Source organism: Lampetra planeri, chromosome 28, assembly GCF_965212315.1.
Source record: "Lampetra planeri chromosome 28, kcLamPlan1.2.h2, whole genome shotgun sequence".
NCBI lineage: Eukaryota > Metazoa > Chordata > Hyperoartia > Petromyzontiformes > Petromyzontidae > Lampetra > Lampetra planeri.
The window spans coordinates 6,891,181-6,917,823 of record NC_136134.1 but is presented as its reverse complement, the minus strand read 5'-3'; the positions used below and the strand labels follow the sequence as shown (position 1 = coordinate 6,917,823).

Below are 26,643 nucleotides of genomic sequence, written 5' to 3'. Positions count from 1 at the left end.
AGTCCCCCCCCCTCTCTCACTCTACACGGTGGTAGCAGCAGTAGTAGATGCGTTGCAAAAATAAATAAATGGCGCACAAGGCGAAACTGCACGAGGAGATGGCGGCCTGCTGAGTACACATACACACACAGCGCACACACAGTGCACACCCACACACACAGAGTACACAATGTTGTCCCAAGTCTGTTCGCATAGCCGCATCGGAGTGAATTAAAATCCACATAGAGTGAATTTAGGGTTAAAAATATAAGTTAACCACATGCATATACAGCGCGAAATTCGCACAAGCCTGACACGCACAAAGCGAGGGGAACCTGTACAGTGTATTGATTACTACGATTAGTCAACATTATGGAGCTACTCGGGCGAGCCGCAACTCTGCTGCAATGCCACCGTGATGAAGGTGGTAACGGCGCAGCCCCGCAATTGCCTGCTCGCGCCACTGTTGGCGGAACGGGCCTCTCCACTAGAGAGGGACCTCTAGATAAGCCCCCCCCTCTGGAGGGTATTTTGATTTCCTCTTCCACACCGGGAAGAGCTGGGGAGTATCCATTGACACTGCTGGGTGGACCGAGGTGGTGGGGTCGGGGGGGGGGGGATGGAGGATTTAAAAAAAAAAACTTGCAACCATTATTTCAACCGACGCGTCTAGAGGTTGAATCGAACAGGCCACACCTCTGGATTGCAAGTCCAGTGCGCTGACCGTTAGACCACAGCAGCAGCAGCAGCAGCATCATCATCCCTCAAAATGATAGAAGCCGTTAATGAAAAAAGAATTTGTCTTGCAACACATTGGTGGCGGCAGAAACAGCGGGCTGCTGCTGCTGCTTCATGAAAATCGGCAATGAAGGCAGATAACTGCTCGAGACGCCATCACCTGTGCCACCAGAAAATAGATTGAGACCGCCCAACTTTCTTTCCAGTTTCCACTCACTGACTTGAGAAATTGCCAGCTTATTTCGTTGGCCCTTCAAGATCAAGAGGTCACCGTGGCCGATGCGGTTGCTCTCCCCCACGCGTTGCCATGCTTGCCGTGCGCTTTACAGCAGCGTAACAGTGCAACGGCTGGTGGCATTGCAAGGACGGCTCTGGCTATTATTGTGATGATCCGTAACAAGAGTAAAACCATGAAAAACGCAGTTTCCGCGCCACTTTATTCCAGACAATCATTGCAGTTCTTTCCATGAACTATGTGTGACCAAGTTGTATAATATCTTAGCTTGTTTTTACACATATGTATAAATCGACACGTCCTGAAGAAGGGGCGTTGAGTTAAATCGATCCACAAAACTGGTTGGGGGATTTGTGTAAGGTGAACCTAGCTGATGCGTCACTGCAATAAGGGCCCCTGTCGTTTTCAAAACGATTCAATTTGTGCCACGTCCAAGGCTGCTTAACCTAAAAAAACGATTCTAATGGTTCTTTCGGTAAAGTCTCGTAGATAGAAAAAATAATAGCAATTAAATAATAAAAATAAAGTGAATACAAAATAATAAAAATATCACGACGTTTCGATCGCAACACAAGCAATCGTCATCAGGAGAATGTTTTTATTTTTTGTATTATTTAATTGGTATTATTTTTGCTATCTACGTGACTTTACCGAAAGAACCATAGAATATGAATTCCCGCAGTCACGAAAGTTAAGTCAAAATCACATTTTTAAATTATTATTTACCAAGTAAGGCCCACTGGGCCATGTAGCTCTTTTACTGGTAGGAACCTGGCCATCACAAATGATAGCTTCAACCAAGTGGCTTATCATGTGGAAATTTACAGCAGCCAAATACACCAAATGCAATGGCCATTCAAAATGTGGAGGGAGAAATATTATCGCGACCACGGGGAGATTATGCAAGCTCCAAATATGCGCGTGTCAGGGTTGGGATCCTACCCACGACATTATACATACCAGGCGAGGGAGATAAGATGGCCACCTTGACGCCCCAATTCATAAATCGCATATTCTGTACACACGAATATTTTAACCGGCAGCTTAACCAACAACCGCTTCCACAACAACAATTACACCACGAGCACACATCAGGGCACTTGATATTCGTCCAACCAAAAATGGCGAAAAATGAAGGGGGCAAGCAAGCGAACCCGCCGTTAATAGCGTTGCCCCGGTCCACGATCCAGGTTGCGCGTTCGAGCTTTCATTTAGAAAGGCGCGCACTCACGCACGCGATCGCGTGCAATCGCGATTCACACACGCATGGATCGTCCGTCGCTCTCGTGCCAGTCACAGTAACGCCAGCGCCAGGACGTGTTCGGCGAATTTCCAGCACCTGTCAATTTCTGGGAGACAGCTTGTGCGCACAGCGCGCAAGGCGGCCGTGAAGGCGTTCCTGCGAGGGCCACACATGGAACGCGCTCGGTACGTTCTCGCCCGTTTATTTTCCCATCAACTCTCTGTACGCAAAATCATTTCGCGTCGCATTCTCGATGGGCTGTCACGTAAAATTTATGGCCTTTTTTTAAATGGACCTGAACGCTCTCTACGGGGGGGGGGGCAGCTTTCTAAACAACTATTTTTTATTAACCGCCACCGCGTTTATTAAGCGAGGTGTGGACTTGTTTGCGTGGGGAAAGGCGCAGCCCTGCAAGTGCTGGGCTGCATCACTGCTGGCAGAAGGGCCTCCACTAGAGGGAAGTCAAGACAGCTCCTCTTCAGAGACGTGAGAATACCCACGCTTTACCCCACCGCACACGACCCGCCCATTCATGAACAGTGGTGCATCCATTGATACTCTGGGGTGGACAGAGGTGGAAGGAATTAACAAACTATCCCCATTGTTACAACTGCTGTGCTGGGAAGTTGAACTGGCGACCTCTGTGTTAACCATAACACCCCATGGCATTATCCCTTGTGTGTGTGTATATATATGCATGTATAAATAACAATTTGGAGTGGGAGTGTAGTGCTGAGCACACTGAACTGTGTTCCCGGTGACCCGAGTTTGATTTCCGCTCAGAGCCAAAATCAATGACGACTATCTTAACTGGTCCTGGGCATCCCCTATGTCGACTCAGCCTTGAATGGGGACCTGGTGAGGTGTATAAACATCAGCATTGAGCAAACAATGTGCGCCGGTGGTGGTGCTGGCCACCCACCCCCTTGTGTGCTGTGCCGGCTTTAATAGGTGCTTGAAGGCTACACGGTGGATATGTTTTAAAAGAGAATCGACCGAAAATTTGAATGCAGTACTCCAAGACTTAGTGAGGATTTCCTGTAGAAAAATCTTAAAATTTATTATTTTGACTATTATTAATATGACTTGATATTAATAATATGAAGAGTACCATGTAATAATACCATGTATTATTGATACCATGTATTATTGATACCATGTATTATTAATATCAGTAAATATCAGTAACGATGTAATTATTCCATGCATAATTGCTGTTCAACTCTGTAAATAAAAACTCCCCACTAATTAAAATCAACAACAACGTTTCTCACTTCATTTGATAAACAGCCTTTAAGGTGCAAATAGCAATTAATTTGTGTCCACAAGTAATTTGGAACAGTTGGCTAGCACAGATCAATTTTCCACCACAGACCAATTTCAATTGTTTCTGTTTACAAATTAGAGGCGATCAAGTCAACGCTCTTCAATCCTTCAGTAGGCACGACAGGATGTCACCTGACAGTTTTAACTGACCATCTAAAACCTATGGGAGAACAAACACAAAAATCCGCCACTCTGCACCATGAAAAACTCAGGTGGGTGAAGCCCAGTCGAATCACAACTTCACGTATCTGACCATCACATTATCAGCGCTGACAAATCTGATCGCCCACAGCCAGCGCCGTATTTGTGGTACGGTGTAACTGTCATTTTCTGTAGATGTTCTGTAAATTCAAATATCCGCCCCTGCTCCGGTTCACCAGCCAGTCAGATACGCAACACTGCGCATGTCGTCGTACCCATCAGAAGAATGCCACCAAAGAGCAATCTATAAAGAGCAATGCCAAAGCAAGTGAAAGGTAACAGATGCAGAGTATGAGCAAGGAGGAGATGTATGCGTGTATGTAGAACTCTTTCGCACTGTACGGAGCCAACCGTGCAAATCGAAGGTGCGGTGGAAGGGCAACAAACTAAAACACAAAAGGCAGCTCTTAAGAAATTAGTTTTCAATCGAGATGATTCAAAAGTGCATAGCTCCAGTGGCTTCCTCATATTGGAAGGAAAAATATTCCAGACGACTGCAAAAGTGCGTCTGAGAGTGCGGGATGCAGTGACCATCTTTGTTCGATGGCCAGCAGCCAAAAAAGCCACTGTGAGGATGACCAGAGTTCACGTGATGTTCCTTGACGAGATCAGCGAGGTATTGCGGTTCATGTGTGGCAAGAACTTTGTGTGTAATGAGTGCCACCTTATAAATAGATGGACTGACGGAGCCGAGGAGGTAGCATTTGATGGCGATGAATGACCTGGTAACATCAGCAATAGATGGGAGATGATGATGATGACGATTACCAACAAAGGAGGACTGCTGCCAGATGTTCATGGTGTCAGTGGCCTCCCCTTGAAGGGGGGGCTGGACAGCAACTTTACAAACGTAAAGCACCAGGGATGCTGGGATCTTTGGTCACTACCAATGGCGCGATATTAACACCTTTGCCCGATATACAGGGGGTCGTGAGTTCGAGCCTGACCCAAACGCGTGAATATTTGGAGTCTGCATGTCTCTCTCCCCGTTAGGTTGCGTGATATTTTCTCTGGGTCCTCCGGTTTTTCCCTCTGCATTTCAAGTATTTGGCGGCTATAATTTTCCACATGATAGGCCACTTCGTCAAGCTATAAGTTGTGGCCAGGTACACAACTTATAGCTTGACGGCCAGGTAAAATAAAAATAGGTTTTTTTTTGAGCGGACACGGACACGCAGTGGTATGGCCACCAAGGACAGCTTCCCTTCAGGGGCCCACGTCTCGATCAAAATACAGGCTGACGGAGGAGGCGCAGAGGATATACCCAGGTAATGTGTGTTCGTCCGATCGATGCCAGCAACGAGGGCCGAATTAAGTTTGATGGAAGCGCTTTGGGCTGTTGTAGTTGTGACACAGTTGGGGTAGTGGACGTACCTCTCTTTGTAAATTCAATTCCTTCCCTCGACTGTTTTGCCTCCACCCGTGCTCGATCACGACAAAACGCTACATTGTCATCGGTCTCGGATATTCCAGAGCTCATTAGTAAACGTGACGGACGAATTTCAAAGCTCGATCAAAGTTAAAACGAACAACTATTTTAATTTCGGTTCACAACTGGTTATACGGAGTAAGACATGCAAGCGAGACGTTATCTCTCCCTGCTTGGTATGCAGGAGGCCGTAGGTTCCATCCCGACTCTGACGCCTGTATATTTAGAGATTGCAGGGTTCTCCATGTGGTCGTGTGGATTTTCTCCGGTCCTCTGGTTTTTCCCTCCTCACTTTGAATCAACGTCCGTTTAGAGTATCTGTCTGCTATCAATTTCCACCAGAGAAGCCACTTCGTTGAGCTATCATTTGTGGCCGGGTCGCTTCTGAAAAAGGGCCATAAAGCTCAGGTCAGTTTGACGAGAGACTCGAGAGAGAGACTAATGCGGCCCTGATTGGGGCATGTTCATGTGGGTCAAAGGGCAGGCAGGTGGAGTAGGCACAGAGGGATCGCAAGATGCACAGACGGTGACCAGGTGATGTTTGCTTGCCTAATCGATGCAGACAGCACGGCCCAGACGGATGCTCGTGGCGGTGCCAGCGATTGGACGCCATGCGCTATCGACGTGTCCTGGACTTTGAACGCAATTTGGCAAGCGGAGGCGGCAGAGTCAATGAGGGGGGCCCGGTCAATAAAACGGCAGAGTTGAGGAGCAGAGGACACAATGGTTGCTTTGCAAATATTCTATTAGAGACAATCAAATAAGAGGTTGTATTATTGTACAGAGTAAATGTTTTATGAATACTGTAGGCCTTAATTTAACACAATAGACATAAGGGTTTTAAAATAACCAATAAACGTTCTTAAAAGGCAATTCGTGCAGTCTCTCAACTCTTTTTCAATTGGCCTCTCTCTCTCTGCCATGAAGGGCTATTTGCCCAAAACCGTTTATGCATAATACTCTTTAGGGCAGTGTCAGACGAATTTGGGTGCAACTTTGTTACGTGCGAGTGTGCACAGATACTAATGCAGTATCACAAATCGATTGTTTCACCAAACAATTAAAATGTCGTGTGTGCGCGCGCATGCAGAGTATACACGTACGTGCAATATACCCGACTCTACACACCTGCGCTAGACCGCTCGCTCTACCGGCAGACTCCACCGTCCTCTTCCGTCACCTGGCCACGCTCCTATTCTCGATCATTCCCGTAGCCACCAGTCCCTTCTTACTGCAGGATGACTCCCCTGTCATTACCTCACGTGGCCACCAGTCCCTTCTTACTGCAGGCTGACTCCCCTGTCATTACCTCCCATGGCCACTAGTCCATTCGTACTGCAGGCTGACTCCCCTGTCATTACCTCCCGTAGCCACCAATCCCTTCTTACTGCAGGCTGACTCCCCTGTCATTACCTCACGTGGCCACCAGTCCCTTCATACTGCAAGCTGACTCCCCTGCCATTACCTCCTGAGGCCACTAGTCTATTCGCACTGCAGGCAGACTCCCCTGTCATTACCTCCTGAGGCCACTAGTCTATTCGCACTGCAGGCAGACTCCCTTGTCATTACCTCACGTGGCCACTAGTTCATTCACACTGCAAGCTGACTCCCCTGTCATTACCTCCCGTAACCACCAGTCCCCATTTGGTACTGCAAGCTGACTCCCCGGTCATTACTTCCCGTGGCCACTCGTCCATTCGCACTGCAGGCCGACTCTACTGTCATTTACACAAGTATCTTGCTCGCAAGCCGAATCAAAGGTTGGGGAGGGGGGGGCGACCGTTGCATCGTGGGAATTGTATCGCCCGACTGCAAGCACAACAGCGGCGTTAACATCCGCATGCAAACGACAAATAACACTGGTGAAGTGGCAACACAAGTTCCTCCACCGCCTTGCCACACACGCACAGCAGGCATTAGCTGAACAAGAATGGGCAGCAGATTATTTAAAGTGCCTTGGGAAAAGCTCTCGTCTGTGCAGGATTGAACTTGTGACCCGCAGTACTAAATAATCCTAGGCAGACACGGAACTGTATTTAGCCGCCTGTATGTTATGCATGTGGCGTGAGGAATGATTTCCACTTCTTTATCTATTTGTGCGTACGTGTTTTTTTTTTGATCATGTGGAGCGGTAGTGTAGCGGTTAGCACGCTGTGCTATGAACCTGGCGACCCGAGTTCGATTCCCGCTCGTAGCCAACACTGGTGATCATTATCTGAACCAATCATGGGCCTCCCCTGGGTCGATTCAGCCTAAAATGAGTACCTGTTGCGGTGTGAAAACATCACCACTGGGGATAGAAAGGCGGTCGGGCGTGGTGCTGGCCACACCGAATGTGCCACAGTAACGGGCTTCATTAGGTGCTCACTAACAGCACTTGCCCCAACAGTCTATTAAGGCTATAGCGGGGATCTTTGTCTTTTGTGTTTTATCGTGGTACTGTAGTAATACATATTGTGTACATGCATCTAAATGTGTGCAGGTCATTTCACAATTGGGGAAAGTCGATTAGAAATCTGCATTTCACTTTCTTCCGGGGAGACGTGTTTATTCTCTCCAAAAAGTTAACGTGACGCATTGGTCAAATGAGCATCAATCAAGACAGTGCTCATGTCCTGCTTACAGCCCTGAGCCAGTGGTGGAAATTTCTCATTCCTATGACAGGGATGAGACTATCCATTGGACAACCGCTGCCGACAACCGAATGCATTATTGCAAGTCTCACAGCGAATGGCGATTTCGTTAAAAATAATAAACGCACTACAGGAACGCCGCGCTTAATTTCGAAACGCAATTTAAACGCCACGTATTATACACACACACATTCAAATGTTTGGCCGACCGCGCCTGTTAATAGACCAGGATTAGAAACACAGACCAGACATTTCTGGATTCATCATGATCTATTTTTTTTATTATAATGAATTTTTTTTATCATTATTATGGATCCCGTTAACCCCCTCTGGGAGTTTCCGTGTCCAATGACGCACGTTTTTTGGAGAGCGATGTTTAGCCCCACAGTCAAAATAGTGGCCCAGGCACGTGCACGGCATCTGTTACCAACGCCGGGCATCCCAAACTTGCCCCTAAATTTAGTTTTTTTTTGCGAGAGCGAGGCTTAAAATGTCTCGCCCAACCAGAGTCAGGCGACTTTTAAACTTCATATATTACTTTACAACTATATATACACACACACCCCCCGTGCACTTAGTTGCGTCCCTGCACAAGACATCGGTTGGTGAAATCGTTACAATGAAACTAAAACTACTATATTAACTAAGTGAGAGGCATGATGGCTCAGCAGTCAACGCAGTGCCCCGCGAACCCAGTGACTTGGGTTTGCTTCCCAACCGCAGCTAAATTCAGCGCTGAGTAACATCTCAATCGGTGCCCAGCCGCCCCCCCCCCCCATTCACCAACCGGCTGACCGGTGTGGTGAAGTATGGTCAAACACCTCCGCCACAAGCGAAACTGTGTCGGAAGATCTTCAACTCGGCAGTGGATTGATTACTCTACAAATATTGTTATAGAGTATTTGAACAAATATCCAAGTCAACATTCCTTATTACCACACAGCTACCCACCGTATTAGGTGCCTATCACTTACTCCGTTTGAGAATCGCAAGAGCTGCCATGCCACCTACCCCCCGTGACTCACAGCAATACTAAGTTAGGCCAGCGAGTGTAAACAGTGCTGATGCTCACGGTTCACTCTTTCTATTCAACGGGCACTGGGACACACGCACATCAACGGGCTTACGCTGCAAACCTATGAGACTTTCGCGGACACGGCAGCGATGGTTGGCCAAGCACGGCGAGAAAGGAAGTTCAACATGCATACATGCATGTTAAAATTGCATTAGTGTTCGACGCCCATGTATTTTCAGCGTATTCCCTCAAGGCAGTAAAAAAACAAACACAAGGTGCATACAACAATTTTCCCTCGATGTCCGCGAGGGGTATGCGTTCCGGAGATTCCTGTGAATACCACATTTCACGGAAAATTATATTGGCCTACGAAAACCTTTTTAATTAATCACCTTACATAAATACGTAAGCACTTAATTAGATGAAAATGATCATACCACAAAAGAAAAATTGGTTACAATAAAAATAAAGTTAATACATATTAAACTATGAAATAGTTTGGAAATTGCCTTGCCTTAAATAATGATGACGATGCACATCACTTTCTCTCGCATCACTTTCTCTCTCTCGATGCAGTCGTACAGCGTTCCAGATGCGATTTACGGAAAGCCAAAATCGCGGATAGCAAGTTCGTGAACGAGCGAAAACCGTACAGATTAATAATAATGCACATGGTACCGGATGCTGCTGCTGTTGCTGTTGTGTGACAGTGATTGCACTGGGCTTGCAATGCAAACATCACTGGATCAATCTCCTGGCGAGGCAGTTGGAACAAAGGGCAGGTTTCTTAAATATCACAGCCTCTACTCTTTGGTTCTTTCGGTAAAGTCACGTATAAAGATAAAATAATAAATTAATTACTAGCATACGACGTTTCGATCGCAACACAAGCATTCATCATCAGGTATAAATGAAATAGAAACACAAATCTAGTATACTTAGAAATGGAATGTAACACAACAGAGAGTCGGATAACATAACAGTCAACACCCTACCTGGTTGATTACATTCTTCCTGAGGATGCTAAATTTGAGAGAGAGCTAAAGCACAGAACCAGAAACATATAGACAGACATATAAGTAGACAGATACCCAGCAGCTGAAATGAGTACATCCCAGTGAGTTTATTGGCAGTTCTCACATGGTGGGGTCAAGTGTGGCCACTCCCACATCTTCCTATATGCCTGGCCAGCCTGGAAGAGTAGGCCAAAATATGCTCTAGAGGGCCTCTCTAGAGCTCCCTCGAGTGGAAGCGCTTTGTGCCATAAATGGTGTAAATGAGGAATTGCAGGGCTATACCATTAACCCATATACAATAAAAAAAATGGTTAGAAGGCATATTTTGTGCAATTGTAAATGTGGTTAAATACTATGCCATTAAAGTGAAACTCTTTAGAGTAATGCGGTACAGGAATAACCAAACGGTTAAATGAATTTGGCCACAATTTAGCGGTGGGTGTTTATTTGGGCTTAATATAGTTCACTATCATCACAGAGCTGGAGTCTAAATCGTATAACTTGAAAACCATTAATTCAGAGCCAACGGCTGTATCGTGTGTGCCGACACGGGCACACGTAACAACTTGAATTATCTGCTAAATCGCAAGTGCCACGACAGAATATTGCTGGTTTACAGATACATTATGGTAGATAGCGGAATATGTTCACAAGTGTTATTTCTTAAGACCATAGATCAACACTGAATTTTCAATTATAAACATTGATTTTTGTGTCCTTGTTCAGTGTGGGGCAGTGCTTTTTGTAGGGACCAAAAAAAAATTGCAAGATGCGCAAATCCATTGTGAGTCATCGCCTCTTTGTAAAATTGAATCAAACCGGAGAACAAACGTGGGCCTGCGATCACTGCCCTATTTCTTCTTGTCAGACAAAATAATTGGAAAAGCAACATTTACCTTCCCCATTATCTGCTCCGATTACAGCGCATGCAGTATATTAAAAATAATTACCTGGAATTTATTCTCGTGTAGAGCGATCGGGGCGGCGGGGGCGGCTGTGCGTCACAACAACAACAAAAATCTCAAAGCGCACGTGAATCTGACCCCGGCGGGCTGCTAACCCCTGCACATTTATATGCCACTGCAGTGTGACATAACAGCCTGCGGTGTAACGGCGAGCATACAGGAGCTACAATCCAGAGGTCGCTGCTTAGATCCCATCTCCTAGCGTAGCAGTGGAGATGGTAAAACAAGTTTGTCCACTGGGCAATGTAAATGGGTAAACCACACGTATCAACACTCGCCTAGTGGAGGCCATTCTGCCAGCGGTGGTGCGAGCAAGCAAGAGATTTTGCAGGGCCTCACCACCTTCACCTATGCCAAGCTACATGCGGTGCGCACACGTGGGCCACACGCTTTCACATTGAACCGTCCGGTAATTCGTGTGGCATTAGACCACTGGCTGAATACTGAGGAAGGTGTCTGTCCGTGTGCTAACTGCAACACTTTCCCAAAACCCATGGGAACCACGTCAATGGCTTAAGAGTACAAACCGGTGAGGTTTTTTGTTGCAAAAAATGTACAGCTCTTTTTTAGAAGTAGTTTGAGATCAAAGGAGGTCATTTGTTGACGGGTGGAGTAGTATGATGATGAGTAGAAGAAATGGAGGGTTAAATAAGAGTGCATGATACAACAATTAAGGCTCAGTCAAGCGTGCTTTCTGTGAAAGCGGGGAAATGCCGGTGATGGACAGGCCAAAATCGACAGGCCATTCACGCCTTGCCATTCTCGACGCCAAGATGGAGCAGCATTTACTGGCATATGTCCGATCATGTAAATGTCTCTTGCCAGAAGGAGGCAGAGACATTAAAATGCCGAGAGATAAAAACTCCGCACATGTTAAAGTCAGGACTTGATTAAGTTTTCATGCCAGGTGTTTCGCCACGCACTCCTAACCTCAGCATTATATTGAGATAATTGTGTTCATCTGACACCGACTTTCACGATGAGGTGACTCATATAAAGCAGTACAGCAAAAAAGGTTTATAATTTAGCCCTCCCACCCCACCCACCCACGCCCCCACCCCACCCGCACCCACACCCCCACGACACCCAAAGCAAATGCTTCAGAATGCCTATATAATGTGGTTGTATAGTAGTAGTTACCTATATAAAGTCAATGCATCTCCAAAAACCAAATGGTGAAACGGTTATATAAGGACAACGTGAAGAAAGAGAGAGCGAGACAGAGAGAGAGAGAGAGATGGGAATGTTGACAGATGTACATGACAACAGACAGACAGGCACACGCACGCACGCACATGCTCGTGCACGTCTCGTCAAATTTCTAACGAACAGTTTTTCATTTGGCCACACTGCTTGACGGGTCTCCACAGTGCCCTCACAGTGGCGCTAAACATTCTTTAAAATGTATTAAAATTTAATACAAGACGCAAAGGAGCAGCCCGGGCCTTAATCGTTTTCTCTGTGGCTACATCAGGGAGAGAAAAAAACCTGCTGTGGGAAGTAATAAGCGAGCGGCGTCAGATGAATATTATCTTCAAACTCCCAAAATTGTAAAACCCACTCTCGCAGAAATATATAAGGCAGAGAATGCAATGGTCAAGCTCTTAGTGTTTTATAAAGACAAAGATTCCCCATGCAGCCTGTAACAGACTGTAGGGGCAAGTGCCGTTAGCGAGCACCTATGAAGGCCGCCACGGCGCATGAGGGGGTGGGTGGCCAACACCGCGCCCGGCCGCCTTTGGCACCCCAGCAGCGATGTGTACACACCGCACCAGGTATTAATTTGAGGCCGAGTCAATCTAGGGGATGCCCATTGAACAGTTCAGATAATCGTCGCTGGCGTTGGCGGTGAGCGGGAATCGAACTCGGGTCGCCGGGTTCATAGCGCAGCGCACTAACCGCTACACTACCGCTCCCCCACACAGAATGCTGTGGTTAACGATTGTCCAAACGTGTTAATCTCAATGCCGCGGCTTGGAGATACAGCCAAGAGACAAGGGCTTTGAGATACAGATAATGCGATAGGAGAGAGAGGCTGTGCTCATCGTTTATCTGCCTGCCCCGAGACCAAGGTTTGTTATCACTTGCGGGACAACGTCCTCTCCTTTGCCCAGTGCTTAACAGGAACAAAACTGAGGACACTCCGAGGCCGCTGATGAAACGGCAGCTTGATGATTTGCGTCGAAAGAGCCAAGGGAGGACGAAACCAAGATGGTTTATTTTGCGGTCGTATTTTTCTATGCACATGCAGCGACGTGCGTGTGTCAATACAATAAAAAAACAGGCCTTCGTTTCTCATGGAATATTTTTTTTTGTCCGGGGTCACCCAACCGACCAATCGCAGGCAAGCCTACAATAACTTGGCAAGCCCTGGCGGTCACCCGCCCAAGGCTCAGATCCACTCGACTTTCATGATCCGATGGGATTGGGAGAATTTCGGCAAGTTTGACCAGAGGCCGGGTGATGAGATTACAGTTCAGGCACGATGTGTGCATTGTTAAACGTCCACAGTGCTAAATCGCTAATCTAATTTCGGGAGGCAGGAGTCGCCACTACGTGTGCACGCATTTGTGTAGAGTATCCGCAATATTTCCAGGACACGTAGCTAGGAAGCAAATCCCCCTTAATGCGGTCACGCGGGAGACGCACTCGGCGATGCAGCTCCTGTGCGAATTGAGCGATGATGTTTGGGGTGACGCGGTAACTAGTCTTCCTGAGCCGACGTTCGCGCGGGAGTCGAGACTCGCGCATCATTACGATTCCATGTATTTACCCAGGGAAGCCACGTTTGAGACATAAAGACTTAAATTTCAGCATGGCCCGGCATTGGGACGTTTGACCAATGTCATCCGTGTGTCTGGAAAACAGGAAGAAATCTGGGATGTTTGGATAAAAATGCACATGCCAGCAAGTGAGTGGGGAGGGGTGACATGCATCAATGTCATCCCCTGGCCACACCTCGAAATTCCACGCCTACAACACCTGGCAAAACCAAGGTGATGGTGGTTGGTCACCCATCCAAGTGCTCGCCAGGACCACCCCTTTTGCGTCCGAGTGCTCATGAGAGTGGGTGCATTCCAGGGCCATTTGGCTAAAGGCTCGTGCAAATAAATAAAGCGGACGAACAACTCTTGTTCATTTCATCAATGAATATTGAGGTTTGTTTTTTTTACGTGCAATCAGGACCTGGAGCAGATTACAATTGTCATCGAGTCATTTCGCAATGCATTTCAATCATGAGGTTAATTGTAATGTCACCGGACAATGCTTCTGTGATTGTACTTAAACCGAACACAGGTCTGGGGGTGTCGGTGCAGCTTTGCCATTTCGTCTCATTAATTTGTGCCTACCGCAAAGCACGATTCTTGTGCATGCACCACAGCAAGTGAAACTAATGATAGAAAAATAGTGTCTTAAATTAGTTTATCTTGTTCCAGCTACAAGGGTTTCATTAATTCAATCATTACAATGCAAGCCACTTTATTCAACACCAAAACGTATAAGACACATTTAACATGGCAGGGCTCCCAGGTGGCGAGATGTTATCTGCCTCGCCTGGTATACAGGAGATTAAATTAAAATTAATAAAAGTAAAATTAAAATAAAATTAAAATTAAAATCACGACGTTTCGGAGGCAACACAAGCTTCCGTCTTCAGGTGGAACAGTCACAGCACGATTGCTGTATCAAGTAAATGAGAGATTACAAGAGATACCACTCCGTATATATACAACCATTATATATACGGAGTGGTAGCTCTTGTAATCTCTCATTTGAAGACGGAAGCTTGTGTTGCCTCCGAAACGTCGTGATTTTTATTTTTATTTTATTATTATTTTACTTTTTTTAATTTTAATTTTAATTTTTTACCTACGTGACTTTACCGGGAAAAACCTAAGAATATGAATCCTTGCAGTCACGAAAGCTTCAAATCTAGAATACAGGAGATTGTCGGTTCGATACCAACCCTAACGCCTGCATATTTAGAGTTTGCATGTACTCCCCGTGGTTGTGTGGATTTTTCTCTGGGTCCTCTGGTTTTTACCTCCACGTTTAGAATCAACATGCATTTAGAGTATTTGGCTGCTATAAATTTACACCTGAGAAGGCACTTCGTCGTTGAGCTGTCAACAGGTTTGCTTCAGATCCTTCTAGATTTGAAGTTTTCGTGACTGCAAGGATCCACACTCTTTGGTTCTTTCGGTAAAGTCACGTAGGTAAAAAATAATAAAAGTAAAAAAATAATTAAAATAACAAATAATTAAATCACGACGTTTCGGGCGCAACACAGGCGATCGTCATCAGGTGGGACCACCACAGCCAGAAGCAACTGCTGGAATTTCGATTTAAAGCTTTCGTGACTGCAGGGATTTATCTTCTTGGTTCTTTCGGTAAAGTCACGTAGAAGGCAAATAATAAAATAATAAAAATAAAACATAATAAACTACAATTCTCACGACGTTTCGGCCACAACGCAAGCATTCAGACGCTGTCTTCCCGACAGACCTGTTCTTCACCTGAGGACGGCTGCTTGCGTTGTGGCCGAAACGTCGTGAGAATTATTTTATTATGTTTTATTTTTATTATTTTTACTGCTGGAATGTAAGCAACTGCTGGAATGAGTTGCTTCTGTCTGTGGTGGTCCCACCTGATGACGAGCTTTTGTGTTGCGTCCGAAACGTCGTGATTTTATTTAATTTATTTACATTTTATTTTTGAACTTTTATTACTTTTTTACCTACGTGACTTTACCGAAATAACCAAAGAGTATGCTTCAGATCCTGTAATACTAGACATGATGATCCATTTATAGTCCTATATACAGAGCATAAATTATTGCTAATGGCCGTCTTAACCTTCCTCTCAATATTGTGAAAAACCAACGGCTCCGTATCTTACAGAAGGGATTCGTAAAATATTTAACAAGTGCAATGGGCATTGATGGGCGACGTGCAGAGACTTTCACATCAAAACATGTCTTTCTCTTTAACGTCTCGCGGTTTTATTTTAGTGGAGCATCTATAAACGGGATGAACCCATATACTGAAATGCATAACAAACGCGGGCGCAACACCATTCGCGGTCCGATGAGCTTCATAAATTCAAAAGTTAGTGTGTCCTAGAAAAACAAGTTGCACGAGTAATAACGACACAACGCAAAACGCATTATTCACAATACACGAATGGCCACGACGCATGCACGTACCCACATATACCGCCGGTATACAAAAAATAGTTTTCACATATACCACCAAACCCATCCAAAACATTTGTTTTAAACCGATGCATTAAATCAAGAGGCAGCACACAAGGCGAGGCAAATAGGCGAGAAAGCGTCTCTCTGCATAAATGGCAGGGTTAGCCATAAATGAATGGAGAGCTTTCTTAGACCCATCCGTCTGTGTTCCTCGCTTTGTACTCATTACAAAGGCTTCCCATACACACGGAGGGCAACACACACATCCATACGCACACAGAGGCTCATTTTCTCACACGCATATACATACGTACAAACAATGCCAAAGATCCCCCGTATAGACATACGGGCTGTAGGGGGCAAGTGCTGTTAGCTAAGGACATATGAAGGCCAGTACTGCGCACAAAGCAATGGTGTGGTTAGTACCATGGACACCAAGTCACCTTTGTCTCCCCAGTGCTGATTTTTACACACCACAACGGATTCTCGTTTAAGGCCGAGTTAACCTAGGGTAGGCCCAGAACCGGTTCAGATAATCAGCCGTGCCAGGGATTTGAACTCGGATGGCCGGGGTTCATAACTCATCACGCTATCACAAATTACGCCATCGCTTCACACCTAAAACACACACGTGCACACACACACACTACCCCCCCCTGCCCAACTCTCTCGGACCATACTAACTCTAGAAATATGAAAAGTGAGAACCAAATCATTGTCAATCAACTACTCTAAACTTAATGTTATTGTTTTCTTGCTTTTGGGATTGTGTAAATATAGATTGTGTGTATATATATATACACACAGTTTGTATATCTTTCCTACCGCAACTGTGTTTGCGCACTGAATTTTAAGCGTTGAAATCATCTTTTTGTTTTGTTTTTACAGCTTCATAAACCTTCAGTTGAAATACTACACGGTACGGTCAGGAGTCAGATGATTCATCTATTTCAAATGGATCAGAAAGGTCAATTTTACGCTGATATACTTTTCTTAGGAACCAGGCAAGCAGGGAGGGGTCCATTTGAGAAATGAGATTGCCAAAGCACCACAAACGTAAAACAAATACAGCACACGTACCTGGACATTGTGCGACAATGAACGTCGACTGTGTTAACGTGCGATATTATTTGTAAAAAAAAAAGCAACACAACACCGTGTGAACTAAAGCGAATGGACTCAATCTCTCGGAAGCAAAGCAGGACTGAGCCTGGCCCGTATTTGGACGCACCACCACCACCATCACCACCACCATCACGGCTTGCCAGGTGTTGTAGGCACGTGGTCAACAATCTTGATAGTGTTCGAGACCCGAGTTGGCTAAACTGGATCGTGGTACCCACACCACAGGAGGCACTCAGGACGAGGTGGAGATACAATCTGGGCAGCACCACATCAAGCCCAACACACTTTATACATTTCAAAACACACGTAGGTTTTCGAGACAAATATGATTCGTAATAATAAAAGTGTTTTTGTGTAGATTGCTTAAGTATAGCCGTGTCATTGAACCCACCGCCATCCGACACAGCCAAATAGTAAAGTGCGTGACGTGAACAAAAACGTGCCAATTTAGCAATTGCTTCAGCACATCGGGTGCGATGGTGAGTAAAACCCACAACATTTACAATCGAGTACGACGTTTCGCTGGTGATTGCATCCAGCGAAAACTCATATTGAAGTGTAACTATTTAAGGATTTACTCGCCATAACACGGATGTGCTGAAGTAGTCGCGAATTGCCACGTTTTTGTTCACGTGGCAAGCCTTAGCAAGTCGCTGCGCCGGTGGGTTATCGACACATTTATATTTACGCGATCTAACCAAAAAAAACCTTTACGAGGACTGAACTTTCATGTTTGTTTTGTAGCTTTACTTAAGTTTTAATTCCCCCCCCCCCCCCCAACTTGACACAGAGTACAAAGGCTGGCGACGTGTTACAACAAAGTTGTTCCAAGGCAGCAGGGCGATACGGTTAACTGCATGAAAAATCAACGGAGGTCAAGGCAAAGAGTCGTCACCCTTCTCTGTTGGTACGAGTCAACACCCGGGGCTGCCTAGCAGCAGTTTCGCGTGGATCAAAAGCGTGACGTCGTTCAACAACCACTCACTGACCACATTTCCTGGGAGAGGCAAATAACAGAAGAAGAATAAAAAGCCCTTAAGACGTTTCGTATGATGTCACAGACGAGAGACATTTGCCACACTCTCCAGCAATGCGTTTCTCGTAAACCAAGCGCAAACGCATGGAGTTACGCTTGCTAGCCCCACACACTCCTCGCGAGAAGACAGCAGAGATCCAGGTTCAGCGTGAGACACGTCACAATCGAGACACATGCACGTGACGTGACAGTAGAGAGATGCAGACACGACCGAGATGAGATGGGCATTGCCTTTTTATGTTAATAAGCGTGTTATTTTTATTAGGATACGACTTTGAGCCGATAACTGATGTTCCCCTATATCACTCAAGGTTCGAGGGAGACCATGGGCTATTTGGGGCTCGATACTTTTGCTTGGTCTGCTTGCGACGAGCAGTGGCAGCCACTGAGAGATGGCACTCGGCCCCTCTGCTGGACCAAGAGTGACGAGCAAAAGAAACGCGACGGGTCGAGGGACTCCAACAGCTGGATGAAGTCCTGCGTTGTCTGCCACGGGAGTTTGTTTGACCAGAGTTCACCACGCTGGTTGATAAAGGGGGGGGGGGGTCGCCAAGGATCCATGTCAAATAAATAACAAACAAACAAATGTAGGGCTAATACTGGTAGGAACCTCCTGGTTACACCAGCCCACAGGGGATTATTGTGTTCGTCCGTCATGCAGGGAGGGGCTGGGTGGGGAGGGGCTGGGTGGGGAGGGGCTGGTCGCCCCGTGGTGCCCTTATAAAACTCAACGTATAACCTACTCACGCCGGATTGTGCCCGCCCTCACAGTCGGGCATATTTGCGGAATACACCACGCCGCCGTTGACCCTGGCCATTGACCAAGCAACCCAAACGTTCCTCCCAGCTCCCTCCGCAGCAATGTGTTCTAGGCCAACGCAACACTCCGACTTAGCTCACCCCCACAAATCGATAAAATCACTGGAATAGCGAGTGAAAACAAACTTAGAACGTGAAACGCAAATGTCATTTTTTTTTGCCTTTTGAAGAACGACCTTTCAAACGAGCCATTTTAAAAAAAAAAAACACTCCACCGGTGCCGCGCATCTCTGGAGCAAAAAATACGGACGGTGGATTTTGGGGACGCGCAGAATTCCCAACGGTGTCCAATGACAGCTCGCGTGAAAGTTCAACTGGTTTCCGTTTCGTTAGATGGATATGGCGTGCCACAGGATTATGAAGCGGTGGGATTGTTGCAGGGACGCAAGGTCACCGAAGCTCATTGCCTCCTTTCGCACTCATAGGAGAGCGATATGTCACGGTATCGTCATGATCATCAGCGGCCGTGGTCAGTCCACTGCTGGATGATGGCCTCCTTTAAGCCACAGCCACCTCCCACAATCCTGCACTACGGTAATCCACCCAGCACCTGCACACAAAACGATTCCATCGTTCCATCTCCTCGCCTCTCGAAAACGGTATTCTGTATCAAGCAAATCGTGAGGTTGTCTCGGCGGACTGTGAAAGTTTTTTGTAATCCAGAACCCAACAGCAGCAGCTTGAGGAGCGTGTGCGTACAGGTTTAGAGTGCGAATAAAAACACGACACATGTGGATCTTTTGTAAACCCAATTATGAAATCTGACCTCTAATTATATCTATGGCCTATTTTTTTTATAGTTGAAAAGAAAAAATTCTCACGTTACTTCTGCGTAGACTTTTTTTGCGGTTGTACTGTACAAGCTCTCAGATGCGTGCGAGTTGTGCCGTGCGTCACTTGGCACGATGTCCGACGTTTCGCTCCGAATGCGCGAGAGCAATTCCTAAAGAAGCTCGAAGAGCGACAAGTCTCACGCTCGTTTTGTTTAACCAGGTTGAGAAGAAACTCAGCATCGTCTCAAGAGACCAGGATAGTTGAATTTGCAAGATTGACCTGTGGAGTTGACGTCAATGGGGGTGTTGCAGACATTTCGATTGAAACATAAAAGCAAATATCGGAAATGTTTCTTTAGAATTTAATTTTACTTCGTACATGTTACAGATGGCAACCGGATTATTACGTGTGGGAAATATTACGTCGTCTTTAGAAAGTATGCGAGACGGACATCTCGAGAAGCAAAACCTTAGTGGAGAAGAAAATAGAAAGTTAATTAACTTACAGGGGACGAAAAAAAAAGGTGGCTTCTCATGCCCCGGTGACAGTGACAACACGTTGATGAAAGTATGCACAATTCCTATTTCATGTTGCGGTAGCCAGAGGCAAGCAGACCATGCGTGCATGGGGAAAAAACAAAACCCGTTCCAACATGGCACAAACCTACTTGCTGTACTACTTACTGCAGGAACCTCGCTGCCCTACTTTGTGGGGGTCTCGACCGCAGCAGCCGCCGTTCACCACCAAGTGATGCTGACATCACCAGAGCGATTGTGCCAGTCTAGGTGCATGTGTGAAGTGTCTCGCGATCACCGTTACTGAAGCGTGATCCGCCAATCCCTGCCTCCAAGTTGCTGGGTTACAGGTGTGCACGACCAAGCAGCCGGTCATGACCAGAGTAACCAAAGATTACACTGGTCAACACACTTTCTCTGGCATAAGGTATTCCAACGGTTTGTAAGGTAATTTTGGGGTGCCGATTCCAAATCTGGCATCAGTTTTTGTCTATCACATCAGGCTTTTGAGATATCAAATATTGCATTTTCAATAAAAACTGCGGAAGAATAATATTAAATAAATGTGGATATCTACATAAAATTATATTATAAACACACTATCCTAAAAATACAGCACCATATTTTAACACTAAAGCAGTCACTGACTCGCAACAACTTGCAATCATAAGTGACGGAGTTAATTTCGGGTAAAATCAATTAAAATGGGGTATGCCAATAGCATAAAATGAGATGTGAGAGCAAATATAAGATCAGGTTTGGAATCAGCACCCTGAAATGAGTCTAGAACGGTTGCAAAAGTCCAGGCCAGAAAAAAATGTTTTTTTTTGGTTGACCAGTGTAATTAGAGGCGCTTTGAACTCTAAACTGACAATCAATGTTTCCGAGATCAAAACATTTTTTTTTTAAGTCGAGACACACCGCAAATTACAATGATTTTGTTGCAACCCTTTGGGGTAAAATTTGACAGCGAATGAGTGAAACATAGTTGTAAAGTAACACACTTGGTGAAAAATGTGCCATGTAGCACGTTTTTCTGCACAACTGCTGCTTAGCAAGCCGGTGGGGGTTACTTGTACACGAGAATGCCCACGTGCTTTAAAAAGGACACGTTAAAAGGCAAAAAAGTTGGACAATTCTTTCCCTTTACAATCGGCCATCAAGAGCAGTCAGTCTAACTTGAAAGACCGGGATGGCGGAATTTGAAAGCTGTATTTGAAAACTGCAATGCATCATTTGTACGCTTCTTTTGAAGGTTTAAGTTTTTTTACACTCACTATTTGAAGCCTCAGAATGAAATAACCGCACGGTTCCAAATAAATTCCCTCGGTTATGGCTGAAAGGACCACTATTTGTGAGTGGGAACAAATAAAACCGCGAGATAAATGGTGCTTGGAGATTTATTTTTACTTAAAGAAGAACTTTGTGTATTTTTTCAAAATTGTGGGAAAGAAATACATTAAAATAGTTAAAAAAATAATCGAAGGTTTGCTTACGCAGTACAACTACAAATCGTGGGAGCGAAAATACTCAAGGCAGCAACATTCATTGCCAACTTATTCACTTTAAATAACATTACATTTTACAATGGTGCGCTGTTCAGAGGGAAATAAACTGCACTCGGCGGGAAAACGATATTGATTGTGTTTATTCTTACTACTTCACGTACACGCTGTATCACACTGTCGTTTTTTTTTACTACTTGTTTTCATTATTACTCAATTCTAATGTTGCAATCCGTTTATTAAAATGATGCAGCATTTTTTGGCAATCGATTTAATGCATAATATTAAAAAACAAACACACGCAGATTTTGTATTCACGGCAATATCGTCCTTTTGCCTTATATGGGCTCTCTTTAAACATTAATCACGAGCCACATCAAATACCACATTTGAAGGGAAGGTGACGTAAATACCATCTGTGAATCGCATTAAAGCCAGACGGCTTGACTGATGTGCGAGCTATTTAAATATCGATGAAGACAAAAAAAGGCAGTCATATTTAGACATTAAATCAAAACTATCACAGTTCCTCACATCGCCTTTTGCTTTTCAAACGATTGCACCGCTTTGCATCGATTACAGGGTGGCATCACTATCGGATTAAAAAAAAAATCTCACTTTAACCCATCAATGTAGTGTTACCCTCAGAACCGAATGAACCACTTTATTTGGTCGACCGTTAATAACGATCATCCTCTCCAGCAAGTGCCTTTTGTAACGGTCGGAGATGAGCAATACTGATACAAGATGCATCCCCCGCCCCCCCACGCATTTTATATTCGTTATAAAGATAAAGCCATTAGACACTTTCCTGATGAAAAAAAATATATAATTTGTTTTCATTGCACACATACCAATACCGGTAAATATTGAGAAATCCACAAGGCACCATTCTCAAACTCCAGAGTTTTCTAAATTTCCCATGCCAGGTGCAGCTAATGAAATAAATGCTAATTCCTTTGGCAAGCAGCCAGTGTTCAATTACCTTTATCGGCCAAATCTGGTGCAGGCAAATTGGAAAACCTGCATCAGATCACCATGCACGCTGTGGGTTTGGTCTATAGCTAAGGCCCTGGCGAAAATGCATTTCTGTCGAGGGCACAATGCTAATTTGTCACCGTCCACCCCCCCCCCCCCAGACCTCAAATCACAAAGGTGCAGAATTCGTGTCGCGGTTTGGGCAAGCCCCCACTGCTCAGCAACACGAGGTGCCAAAAATACAAAAAAAAAAATCAGGACACGACAATTCCATTAGGCTATCATTATATTTCAAAACATCAACGAAATTTCAGCCAATAAATCTCATTGCATATGCAAAATACAATTTGCTATTTTTATATACTAAAAAAAAACTAATTAAAATGCTTCATGTTTGATATACTCATGCAAATTATGACCTTTAAGCAAACTGTATGCTCATTCTAGTGTTTAGGCCAATAGGGCAAACGGAGCCATATCAACACAATGAGAAACAATGCAAACATGACAGCAACATGAGAAGAAAAGCATTTTCTTGCATTGGATCGTGGTGGCGGAGAGGGGGGGGGGGCGAGGGGGGGGGGGTAGTGAACCGGCCAGAGCGAACTGCTCGCAATCAGAAGGTAGAGGTTAAATTCATGGTTGGTGGGTTAAATCGTCCAATTACGCCTCTGGGGTTGATAAATCGAATATTACTTTGTGGGGAAGCCTACAGTGGTTGTCCTAAAGATAGACTCGCCCCCACCATATCAATGTGGAATTTTCACCACCGGCCCAGGGCTGTAAACAGGTGACTGAACGCCGACGTGTCAACGCTCATTTGAGCAGGAAATCACTTAGACTGGACTGGGCGGAGGGGGGGTAGCGGTGAACAGTTACATGCCTAGCGGCCACATCATAAATATATCATTCGCACATCATCATGCAATCAACATCAGGGACAAATAATTTATTGGGTTGGGCTTTTCTAACTCCCCCCCTCCTCTAGCTCGACCTTGGGGCGGCACGAGGCATTCCGGTGCAATTGACAAGCAGACCCGGCCAACGCTCCTTTAGCACCGGGAACCACGGTTGCGCTCTCGGCGAGAGATCGATGGGGCCCGTCCGTGCTCGCGAAATGTGGTGCCCTTGTTCAAAACGGCGCGACACGTCATCTCCTTCGGCACCTTGTCAGCAGCGTTCCGAGAGACCGAGTCCCCTTGTCGGTGGGTGGTTGATGGACCAATCTGGAACTGAAATTCCCCAAATATAGTGCCACCCACTTTCGAGGCGTGACACACGTTCGCGTAAAGCCCTCTATAACAAACGAATTGGTCAGCGCATTGAAACTCCTGTTAACCGTTCTAGATTTGAAGCTTTCGTGACTGCAAGGATTCATACGCTTAGTTCTTTCGGTAAAGTCACGTAGGTAAAAAATGAAATTAAAATTAATAAAAAAAACCCTCACTTGATACAGCAAATCTGGCTGTGACGGTCCCACCTGATGACGGAGACTTGTGTTGCCTCCGAAACATCGTGATTTTTATTTTATTTTTTATTAATTTTAATTTCATTTTTTACCTACGTGACTTTACCGAAAGAACTAAGAGTATGAATCCTGTTATCCACTTACCAATTATCTTATATTCTATTTTCTGTGCCTCCAAACTGATGTTATGAAAAATCCTCATAACAGTCTTTTTGTATCGCATTCCGTGGCCCTGACGGGAATTGCCAATGGTTAAGATTAACTCGATGCCAGTGGACCGGTGGCATCAATGACTAAATATACGATAATCCCCATGACGATTCTTTCAATTATCCGAACCTTTGGATGGATACGAAAAGAGACCGAGCAATTCCACCTGTATGTATCTACGTTTTACCCACGTGGATAAAATGACTAATGCGCACAAATGAATACAGACGTGCTCGCGCAAACCACCAGGGAGACCTCACGGAATTCTCAAGGCAAGCCGAGGCAATACAAATGCATCTGACCACATCATTGGAACTCCGAAATTTGAGCGAGCAGGTCTGAGCCTGGTTGGTGCTAGGATGGTTGACCGACCACAGAGCACAGATAGAGGGCTGCAAGGTGCCTGTAGGTGACGATGCAGCAATGGATGTGCAGTCCACATCATTGATTTGGTTCACACACCGATTTTGAGTCTCTGGACTTGATTTTTATTTTTGTTGGAGCTTTGAGTATTACCTGCTCGTAGGTGTGGCTTTTCTCTAGGTAATCTGGCTTCCTCCCACATAAAGCCAACCACGTATTAATCATAGTGGCCAGGCATCCCAATTGAGGATCCACGACATGGGAGGCACGGTATGAATAATAAATAATGATGATGAAAAGCGTCTTAAGCCTCGGTAAAGCTTTCCCAGGGTAAATAAATGGCATTATTATATTACTAGTTCTAAGACCCTGTATAAACCATGCTGCAAACAACCCGCTGGGTTGTAATTATGTCCCCACATCTTTCTGTGAAGCAAGTGATCACCAAGTTACCACTCTACGCACAAGTTGCTCCATTAAAAACTGCCGTGGAGCAAGCCGCAAGGTCCCTCTCTTACGAGACAACAGATTGGCAGCTCAAGCACCACTGCGCACAGCCGGCAGTCGAACAAAGCCACAACAAAGTTAGTTCTTTAATATATAAAAAACGTGCTGCAGCCGTCACACCGGTGCCGCTTCATTACACGAAGCTCTCGTCGTTTCTATTCCTTAATTGGCTAAAAATCTTAAGATAAATGTAATATTTGAAATTATACGATTTATTTACTTTTTTATCATTCATTTTTTTCCCCCTCTGTGTCATGTCTCTCACGGAAACTGTGTTTTTTTTATTGACGAAACCCTCCTCTTGAGAGTTTCTGAGCTCACAGGCTACTTCAACAAAATAAACTGAACTGAACCGAAACGGCTGGCAGGCAGGCAGGCGAACGCGCGCGCGAGAGAAGCGATGCACTCCCCCCACCTCGTCTCAGCGAACTCATTTCCGCAGGTGCAAGGTGTTGTTCATGCACCCCCCGTCCCCCGCCAGCCACGTGCGGCCTGCGGGCCTGCGCCACCTCCACAAGCGGTGTTATTGCCATCGCGTTGCAAACGCACAACAGTCGAGAAGCCCACCGCTGTGGTGGTGGGGGGGGGGTGCACAGCAGTCGCGAAGAATGGCGGTGGTGCGAGTGGTTGGGGAGGAGGGGGGGAGGACGTATTGCGACGTGATGGAAATGTTGAATACGCGACGTGCCACGCGTGGTGCTGTGCAAGAGCCGACGTCGTTCTCTGGCGGCGTGCCGACGCGCTCGGCGGGGGCACATAAAGCAAAAGCTCTTTTACCCCCCCCCCTCACAGGGGGACGAGCAACATATTGGAACGCTCCACAGCGAATTATGGGCAGGTGAATACAGAAGGGAGGCGGTCCCCGCACGCAGTGCAGCACGCCGTCTCAAACGATGCTGACGCGTTGCTCGCACGATTTACGACGGTTCTTGCGCGCAAGCACGGTTTGCGATGTGTTCTTGCGGCGATGCAGCGAGTACAATTGTATTTATGGTAGGCCGGCCGACTGGCCAGCCGCTGCGGTCACGCGCATCGGATCGCAGCAGAACGGAGAGCGGGCAAAACAAATTGGCTCTTCTAAATGTGGCAATCACATAAAAAAAACAACAGCTGACCAAATGTTCTTGGTTCTTTTGGTAAAGTCACGTAGAAGGGAAATAATAAAATAATAAAAATAAAACATAATAAAATCATTCTCACAACGTTTTGGCCACAACGCAAGCAGCCGTCCTCAGGTGAAGAGCAGGTCTGTCGGAAAGACAGCGTCTGAATGGGCACCACCAGGCTTGGCAGTGTATATTTAAGCTGGGTTGGAGGGGGGGAAGGGGCGCCTTGACAAATGAATTTGCATATCAAGAGGATTTTA

The 26,643-nt window shown here is 45.7% G+C and overlaps 1 protein-coding gene across 1 annotated transcript in view; it reads right to left on the bottom strand.

Moving 5' to 3' along the window:
* Positions 1–26,643, bottom strand: part of CLSTN1 (calsyntenin 1) — a 141,029-nt gene that overhangs the window by 96,462 nt on the left and 17,924 nt on the right. The window lies entirely within an intron of this gene.